This window comes from Podarcis erhardii (genome assembly GCF_964252035.2).
Source record: "Podarcis erhardii genome assembly, chromosome: 2".
NCBI lineage: Eukaryota > Metazoa > Chordata > Lepidosauria > Squamata > Lacertidae > Podarcis > Podarcis erhardii.
The window spans coordinates 25,599,234-25,609,129 of record NC_138498.1 but is presented as its reverse complement, the minus strand read 5'-3'; the positions used below and the strand labels follow the sequence as shown (position 1 = coordinate 25,609,129).

Here is a 9,896-nt window from a genome sequence, read left to right as displayed (position 1 = left end):
TACTGTTTTGTTGTGTTTGACTCTTTTCTTTTCTTCTTTTTGTAATTTCCAAATCCTTAATAAATATCATTTTTTTAAAAAAGCACAGTGGTAATAATTTTGATTCTCCCCCCTGTGTGTGTGTGTGTGTGTGTGTGTGTGTGTGTTGCAAGAGTACAGAAACAAGTATACATGCAAGCAACTTTACATTTGTCAGTGCTGCCACTGGCCAGGTCAGGAATTGAAATTCTAACCAAATAACAACCGCAACATTTTCAAGCCAAGGAAAATTCACTGTACGTCCCCTTTGCGTGTTTCATTTACGGACTCTCCTTCACTCTTCTCCAGCGGCGTTGGCCCTTGTTCAGTGCAGTCTTCTCTGAGCCACCCTCGGGAGGCTGTTTGGACTGCTCTACATCAGAGAGACAAGCCAGAATATTTTCAAACGAATCCCTTGAAGTTACTATAAGATTAGGGTGCTTTTATGTTTAATTAAGAGAGCGCGGCATATCATTTCAGCAGTGTAATTGTTTCCTGCTATTAAATGGAGCTGGAGGTTGTTTATCTGCTCAACAAGAGACATCAATCCTGAGATGCTCCCCACTCCATCCCCCCCCCCCCTCTTTCTGGACAATGACGTGATTTTTTTTATTTGGCTGCATGATAAATGCAGCTGCAACCTTTGCTTGTTGATGGACTAACCCACCCACTTCTGACGTTAATTCTGAGCGGATCATTTTATATTTGTTCCATGAGCAATAGTGTTGGTCTCTGTACCTCTGACTTCTGATTCTTTTAGGATCATCCTGGCCCATCTGCTGCACTCCTGAAACAGACGTTTCTAGCGCACAAATTTGGCCTCTCTATAATATTTAAAAAGTATCCTCTGCTGTTCAAATACATAATTTAATTTGGACATGCACGATATTAACCTCTTCTGGTAACAATGAAGTCGGGGCCTAAGTTCTGTGGAGGGGAAAGCGAGAGCCTACTCACCCAGGCAGGGACACTGGTGGCACTGTGGGTTATACCACAGAGCCTAGGACTTGCCAATCAGAAGGTTGCGGTTCGAATCCCCGCGACGGGGTGAGCTCCCGTTACTCGGTCCCAGCTCCTGCCAACCTAGCAGTTCAAAAGCATGTCAAAGTGCAAGTAGATAAATAGGTGCCGCTCCGGTGGGAAAGTAAACGGCGTTTCCGTGCGCTGCTCTGGTTCGCCAGAAGCGGCTTAGTCATGCTGGCCACATGACCCGGAAGCTGTACACCGGCTCCCTCGACCAATAAAGCGAGATGAGCGCCACAACCCCAGAGTCAGCCACGACCGGACCTAATGGTCAGGGGTCCCTTTACCTTTACCTTTATAATATTTAAAAGGTATCCTCTGCTGTTCAAACACGTAGTTTAATTCAGTCATGCACTATATGAACCTCTTCTGGTAACAATGAAGTCGGGGCCTGAGTTCTGTGGAGGGGAAAGCGAGAGCCTACTCACCCAGGCTCGTTCACTCAGGGTTTGGAGACCACTCAGAAGCAAAACAAGCAGACAAAACAAAGCCAAAAAACCACAAAATGGTGTTGCAGGAATCATGTGCACCTTATTTTTGCACTTCTGCTATATTGCCCCAAAGATAAATGATTGAAAGAGGACAGGGCTCCTGCATGTTGAACGGTTATGTAGATTGTCAAGCTGAGCTACAACCTGGAGATCTGCCCTGAACCTTGAAATTGAGGGGAGTACATGGCTCCCTCAGTTCCTTCTCCCCTCCCCAGTTCCTTCTCCAAATCTTTCATACACGCAAGCTGTGCAGCACATCTGGAGTTATGTTTGCTTACTACAACAGCAACAGAATGGAAGGGATGGCAAGAATAAGCAGAAGAGGATGCTGCGCCTGCCTCCTCTCCAACGGTGCTGGGGAATTTAAATGGTGCTGCCCAGAATAGCAGCAAATAAAACCCGCTCATACGTCATTGACTGATAAGACTTGTCAACCAGTTCTTCCAAAGTCTTCCTAAATTATAAAGCTCCAAAATATAGGCCAAAAGAGAGCAGGTCTTGGAAAAGCGAGGCATACATTGGGCACTACCAGTAAAAGCAAGCAAGCACACAGGTCACCTTTGTCACAGTCAGGATGCCTATGTCCTGGCCAGGCCTGCACCCAATCTTGTTTTTGTACAATATTTTTTGTCCTCAGTCACCAAAATTATATTATCAACATATACAAGCAAAAAAGTTGTTTTCCTTCATTTGCAAGTAATAGAACAAAAATAGAATAAAGAAAAGTCCCAGGGTGGCAACAGAAAACAAACTAAAAATGCTTTTGCAGTTCATCAAAACTATCCATCAATATCAAGGTATAGGAAAACTGGTGCTATTAACAGTAATCCTTCTAGTTGATTAATTGGTTTGGCAACTTCCATGCACATTACTGTTTGTAATGAAGTGAGAGCAGTAGTTTACTTGCTCGAATTAACAAATAAGAAAGTTTTGAGAATTTAAATTCTAGATTAAAATTGATTACTTAATTGAGAAGGGGGATTGTAACAAAAACACTGGGGCCTAATTTGAATAGTAGAGTGCCTGGTATCTGGTGGGCAGACCAAAGCACTCGTCAGGAGAGCTATGAAATTCAGGTGAGGGTTGTATGCCTTGTCAATATACCCAGCAGGTATATAAGAGGACGACCTGGCCTGCCCAGGCCCCCGGCCTGCCCGGCTTAGAAATGTTGCCTCCTTGGTAATGGCGTTGCCCCGAGTAAACTCCTCCTCCCCACTTCCTTCTCAGTCGTCAACAGCACCATCCCCCTTACGGTGGCTGCTTAAGGCCCTTTGCCTCTTCGCTTTCTTTGCTTTCTGTTCTCCCACTTTCACTGCTCTCCAGGTTCTGTGGGAAGGGGGGTCTGGAATGTTTTCTAACGATAACATGTCAGTCAGCTGCTCTGGTTCTATTCCTCCCCCCTCCTCTTCTTCCATGATCTCCCAGCTTTGTCCCTCTCCTACCTCTGAGCCATGACCTTCTGCAAACCACTGTTGTAAATCTATACTGCCTTCCTCTTCTCGGGAAGGTGGAAGAGGAGGAGGAGGAGGCGGTCTCCACCATTCCTCCTCAGTCCAGTCCCTGAACATAAATATAGAAATAAAGATATAAAGATACAGTTTCTGCACCTAACCACCTGTTAGGACTGCTGAATAACTTCCTCAGAATGAGACTTCTGCCTGGCTCTTTAAACGTGGCCTTCCTTTTGGGATTGTCCCTCCATGGCTGCTTTCTGGAATTAGTCCTTAGCTCACTTTGGACTATGATGTGACACTGTTGAGAGCTTGTGAGGAAACAGCAATGCTTTCAAATGTGGTGTGGGTGTGTGTGAGAGAGAGAGAGAGAGAGAGTGCGCGCGCGAGAGAGAGATCAAGTTCCCATTATCAGTGTATCATCACAGTTCTACACGCTGGATGCTCACGGGCAAAATCATTACCAAATTTGTTTTGGAAAGCTAGTCAATTAAGTGGCCAATTATTATACATTTAGCAATCAATAGACAGGCCAAAAGTTGTCAATTAACTGGTCATTTGAATGACTTTATGAGCAGGAACAGCATAAGAACTTACCTAGCAGATTACCAGTAGATAAAGAAGTATCTTATTCTTTTCGTAGGTCCACCGTGTGTGTTTGTGTGTAAAACCACTGTCTTATCTCTGGTGGGGCTGCACAGCCTAACTCTTTTCAGCAAAGCCTAAGCATTTGTAATTCTTCACAATGCATTCCTCTCCCAACCACCATATTCTTTGTTCCAAAAAAGTGGTGGAACTTATTGTTTTATTACAAATTACCCATGCTTCTGAACACAGGTAAATGTACAAAGAAGATACCGGTAATCAAAACCACAAGGAAACTTACAAACAAGAGAATTCAAATCACTTTTTAAAAAAAAAAAAAAAAAAAACCTAGCAAGGGCAAGTGATTTGGAAGATCAGACTCCCAAATGAATGGGGTGGCATTTATCACCAAAGGTGTTTCCACAAAAGGCGTTTCCAAAACCTAATGGCTGTAACATCACATTGTGATTTATGTGTTTAAATGGGTCATCACAGATCTGAGAGTCGAAAGGAATCTTCTTCAATGATTTTAATTATTTTCCTCATATTTTTTTTTCCTGATGGCATAAGTAGATTCAGGACTTTTTTTCAGCCAGAAGTTGCCAGAACTCACTACCGGCACCTCTCAGGTGTGTGCCATTGCCATTCTAAGAGAGAGCTTGCGGCGTTCGTACGGAGCCCCCGGTCGTCTCACGGACTATTGACCCATACACCACTAATCCGCTGCCACCAACCAGGTCCTCCCCAGTAAATCACTTAGTCTCAGTCAGGTTCTTAAGTTAACAAAGAAGAGTGTAGTTTATTGCAAACACAAATAAACTTTAACTGCATTCAAAACGTTGTTACTCTTTACCTTCTTAGTCTTATTTTATCCTGTCTCTAACTCTTCTACCTCACCTCACACAAGAACCAACTGCACTGTCTCTTTATTTCCAACTGTCTGCCAACTGCTTTCCCAACTGCCTTTTCCCAACCATTTCTTCCCAACCAGCCAACTAAAACCAACCAACTACCCATAACCCAAACCTCACGCTAAGCCCTTTTATAAACAGGTAGGCTCCGCCTCTGGCTTTTCTATTGGTCTACCTATTAACTCTTTCTCTCCCCCTGTACAGACATTTTCAAACGAATGGGCAAACGCCACATCGGTGTTCAAGGTGAGTTCTTTTTCTAGAAAAATAGCACTGCTCATACTCATGATGGAATGTTGAAACTATGAATGTATTTTTCCCCCCACAAGTCCTGGAAAGAGAAGGCAAAGGTCACAGCAGATTTACCAGACTCTAGTCCATGAAGTAAACTGTTATCAGTGATTCCAGTACCAGGGAAAACAGAAAACAAATTGAAGCCATCTGCAGCCACAGTAGCTTTATAATCCATTGGAACCATCTCTCCAGCACTCAAAACACCTATTTCAGGGATGGGAGCCCTGTAGTCATCCACTACAACTTCCAGCATGTTCTTCGGCCATTGGCTGATGAGAGATGTAGTCTGGAGGTTTCCCCAATCCCTGGTTTACCGGTTCAAGAATTATATTTGGGGCTTTCCATCTGGTGCCCAACCTACCCCCTGCCCCCCATGAACCAGCTATTCTAATTGAGTAATAGTGAATACTTCAGTTTAGCACTGGTCATCTGGAATGTTTTCCATGACAATGTTTTGTTTCAGGTTTTTTTGGGGGGAGGGGACCCATTACGTAAAATTCATTTGGAAGGGCTTAGCATTTTCTGATGCTTTTTCTTTGTTGGAGCTGAGCAATCATAATAATATGCCCACGCCTCAGACTAATTTTCAGCCAAACAAACAAAAACTAACAACAATAGCAGCAGCAAGAAAGCAAAAACTTATTACTGATGTTCTATTCAGAGCCAGATTTGTTCTGTAAATTCTGCAACACAATAACAGATGTTGGCCGCTGATTAAACAAACAGGAGCTGAGACGCAAGAAAAACACCAGTTTAACTTCAAAGGTAGCTTAGCTTGGAGCCTGACATTACATTATATATTTTTCCTTCTTCAAGAGTTAAGTGGGAATGAGATCTCTTTATTGCCAGACTTTGATGATATCAGATATCAAGATAATTTTATGCCAGGTCTCCACCTGAATAATTAAAAATATATCTAAGAAGGTTCCAATATCAGGGATTAGAAATAACTCTTCTAGGCAGAAAAGTATTTGTATACAGGCTGGAACAGATTGTTATGGGACATATAAGATGGCCAAATTTATTAGTTTGACTTTAAGGAAACAGAAATTGCTTAATATTTTAGATGGGAATATGTGTTAATGAATCACTGTAACAAGTCCAATTTTTCTAGAAAAAGAGGTGCTGGAACTCATCATGAATGCCTCCCTTGTTCTCTGATAATGGCAATGGCACCCACTTGAAAAAAGCCCTGACTATAACAATATCATTATATTCCAATACAGTTTAATGTGTTTTGTATGTATGCATCTTACTGTTATTTTTATTGCCTGTTATCTTTTATTTATGGCCTGATGGACTAGCAAGCAATAAACTGGGTTGGCTATGTCTAGGAAAGATGCTTTAGACATAGAATAAGCAGGTGTCATTTGAAAAACAGTGGAATCTTGGTTCTCGAACGTAATCCGTTCCGGAACTCCGTTCGACTCCCAAAACATTCGAAAACCAAGGTGCGGCTTCCAATTGGCGCAAGTGCCCCGGAAACAATAGCTGACATCAGATGTTCAGCTTCCAAAGAATGTTTGGAAATCAGAACACTTACTTCTGGGTTTCCGGCATTCGGGAGCTGATTTGTTCGTCAACTAAGCCGTTCGAGAACCAAGGTTCCATTGTATTTCATAATATTTCCACAAGCTATGGTAGGACCTCATGAACTTTAGATACAATGAAAAAAACTTCTTCCAGTAGCACCTTAAAGACCAACTGAGTTAGTTCTAGGTATGAGCTTTCGTGTGCATGCGTGTGCATGCACACGAAAGCTCATACCTAGAACTAACTCAGTTGGTCTTTAAGGTGCTACTGGAAGGAATTTTTTTATTTTGTTTTGACCATGGCAGACCAACACGGCTACCTATCTGTAACAGATACAATGAAGTTACAGGTGTTTATGGGTGGGATAGGTATAAACCTAGGCGGTTGCTAAACAAGGAAATGTCAGCCTGATAGAATTGATGCTCCATTATTCATTGCATTTATGGATCACCTTTTAGCTGTCTCCACATTTTTATTTTTATTTTATTTTTAAAACACTGAATCTGAGCATATTACCTCTGAGTCCATCAGAGCGCTGTGATTTTTGTCCAGGAAAGGCTTGCTGACTTGAACAACCTTTCCCACCCAGCAACAGGAGGCAGACAGAGTCCCTAACTGGCTCTGTGTTTGATGGTCAGGCTCTCGTTGCTAAAGTAAGCACATAGATCTTTTTCTCTATCTTTGGAGAGGAAGGGTTCTGCCGAAAAACAAATCAATTTGAATCCCAGGCAGATGGGAAGGGAGCAGATTGCTGCTGTACTAGAACAGAAGATACTAAACATGTTTGTCTGTTTACTATGACACTCCATGACTCAGGCACCTCTGTGGATAATAAAATAGGCAAGCATCTTCTATTGGCTTTTTAGGAGTCTGTCTCATTTTGCCCTATCTCTGGGGCTCTGTGAAGCAAATCTTCATTCACCGGCCTGGGGTATGTGGCGATCACACAGGGTCCCCGGACGTTTAATGGTCTATTGATCCCTGTGCCACCAACCTCGCTTCCCTGCTGCCACCAACCAGTTATTCTCTGGTAAAACACTGAGTCCAGTCAGTTGTTAAAAGTCAACCAAAAAAAAAAGTTTATTTTACGAACATTAACAAGTTTATGGTTTCTCAGATAATATTACTATCAGTATCTTAACTTTTGTTTCTTTACCAGCCTATACCTTCCTAATACCTTCTGACTGATTATCTCAACTGTTTGACTGACTCCTCTTAACAAATTCCCTCACTCTCTCACACCAGACTAGCCCAACGCACAGACTTATCTTCTCTGTCTGTTCAAACTCCAGACTGTCTTCTCAACAACTCTAACTCCCTAAAAACCTCTGTGCTTAAAACTTATACACAGTTAACTCTGCCCCCTGGGTTCCCATTGGTTAGTCATTTTACAATTAGTTAGCCCTTTCCCTATGAACCCAGTATGATGTCACACACATAGGAAGGCAAACGCCACAGGTAGCTCAGTTGGTAGAGCAGGAGACTCTCAATCTCAGAGTTGTGGGTTTGAATCTCACACCAGGCAAAAGATTCCTGCATTGCAGGAGGTTATGCTAGATGACTCTTGTGGTCTCTTCCAACTCTATGATAAGGTAAAGGTAAAGGGACCACTGACCATTAGGTCCAGTCGTGACCGACTCTGGGGTTGCGGCGCTCATCTCGCTTTATTGGCCGAGGGAGCTTCCGGTTCATGTGGCCAGCATGACTAAGCCGCTTCTGGCGAACCAGAGCAGCGCACGGAAATGCCGTTTACCTTCCCGTCGGAGCGGTACCTATTTATCTACTTGCACTTTGACGTGCTTTTGAACTGCTAGGTTGGCAGGAGCTGGGACTGAGCAACGGGAGCTCACCCCGTCGTGGGGATTTGAACCGCTGACCTTCTGATCGGCAAGTCCTAGATTCTGTGGTTTAACCTACAGCACCACCCGCGTCCCTATCAACTCTATGATACTGCTTCCCAAATAGGGTACTTCCAGACATCATAAGTTTAACAGCATTGTTTAATTGCTGGTCTGTTTTCAGCTGGAATAGTAATTTTACTCTTTTTCCTTTTTGTTCTTCCCTTTTGGTGTCACTAAACTCATGGTACAGAATATTAGCACCTCTTTTTTTCTTTTCTTTCGCTGCACATGGCAGCCATTTTGTGCTGCCACCTGCATCACTTTTATCAATACTGTTGTACTGTCACCTCATATATATCTTTTACCAAAAAAAGTACTGCTTCAGCCAAGTGAGTAGTCCTAATTTCTTCAGTCCCAAATGTGTGTGTGGGACCATTAGGGGGGTGAGGGTTAAATATTCCTTTACCCACTCACTGCCCAAACATGATAGATTACATTAAGACACTTCTGTAGGGAAAGGGAAAGGTTGAAGTGATAGAGTTGATTTCTTGAGAAGCGATACAGACCATAGAGAAGGGAATGTGTAGAGCACTAGTGACTTGGGGAAATTGTGCAGGTGTTCCATAACGTTGGATGTTCTGAGGGGAAAACAAGCTGAACAGAGAAAAAACATGAGTTGGGAGATGTGTTCAAAATGTCATGCAGGTGCCTGATAGATACATGAAATACAGATTTCAGTTGTGTGGGTGTTGGGAGTTTTCAGTTCTTATCTCTTCTCTGCAGTAATGTAAACAGCTAGTGTTCTAGCTTGCCATTCTTCAAAAATGCCAAGGGGGGGGGGAGTTACTACCTCAACCCACCAGTTGCTGATATTGCTCACTTTTTATCCAGCTATTTTCAAATTCTATTGACCATGAATTTGGTACACTAGGATTTAAGATGCACCCAACCTCCCTCCCTTCAACATGGCTCTCTTTTTAAATTTATTTTACAGTGGACTTGGGTCTGTTGTTTCATGTGCTCATTTTTCTCCCTAGGTGTCAGAGAGCAGAGATAATAGGCTATCGTTTTATCTGTATGAAGAGGCTGAGTAATGAAGACAAATGTTGGCAGTTCTCAAATGTGCACTGAAGATCTATTTCCATACAAGATCTGTTTAGAATTTAAGCTGAATTTAAAACAATTCCTCCATAAAGCTGCAGTTTAAAATAAACAGACATGTTACTTATGTTTTAAATGCAACGATTTCCAGAGGGGTGATCATATTAGGCAGCGTTGCAGCAAAAACAATAAACTGTCTTGTGGCACTTTCAAGACTAACTAATTTATTATGGCATCTGCTTTCATGGGCTAAAGTCCACTTCACCAGCTGCCCGAAGTATTATCCTCAGTTGCAGACATATACACATACAGTATTGGAGTGGGGGTTGTAAGCAGTAAGCAGTGAGGTCATAAGAAAATGAATTTTCACAGTTTGTACATTTTGCACTACATTTCTCTTTGACCTTGCTGGTTACAACACCTCCTTCCCATTAATATATACCTGCATTATATGCAAATAGAGGTTAACACTTCATAGTTATTTAGCAGGTGAGGTTTGGGGGCATATTTTAAACTGGTTTTAACATCATGTTTTAATTATTTTTTTAATTGCTAATTTTATTAGTTAAGCTCTTGCAGTTCTTCTTCAGCTTTCCTAGCAAACAAACCTGCTAAATTAAAGTGTCACAAAGCAACTATATAACTACC

The 9,896-nt window shown here is 42.3% G+C and overlaps 1 long non-coding RNA gene across 3 annotated transcripts; it reads left to right on the top strand.

The window, feature by feature from the left end:
• The first annotated feature begins 4,574 nt into the window (after window positions 1–4,574).
• On the top strand, window positions 4,575–9,454 carry LOC309335116. 3 transcript variants are annotated; one of them, XR_014153359.1, is made up of 3 exons: window positions 4,575–4,620; window positions 6,859–6,959; window positions 9,185–9,454. It is a non-coding gene; the product is annotated as an uncharacterized lncRNA (long non-coding RNA). The 3 variants fall into 3 exon arrangements; XR_014153360.1 differs by lacking the exon at window positions 4,575–4,620 and adding an exon at window positions 4,782–5,538; XR_014153361.1 differs by lacking the exon at window positions 4,575–4,620 and having other exon boundaries at window positions 6,831–6,959.
• The last annotated feature ends 442 nt before the right edge of the window (window positions 9,455–9,896 follow it).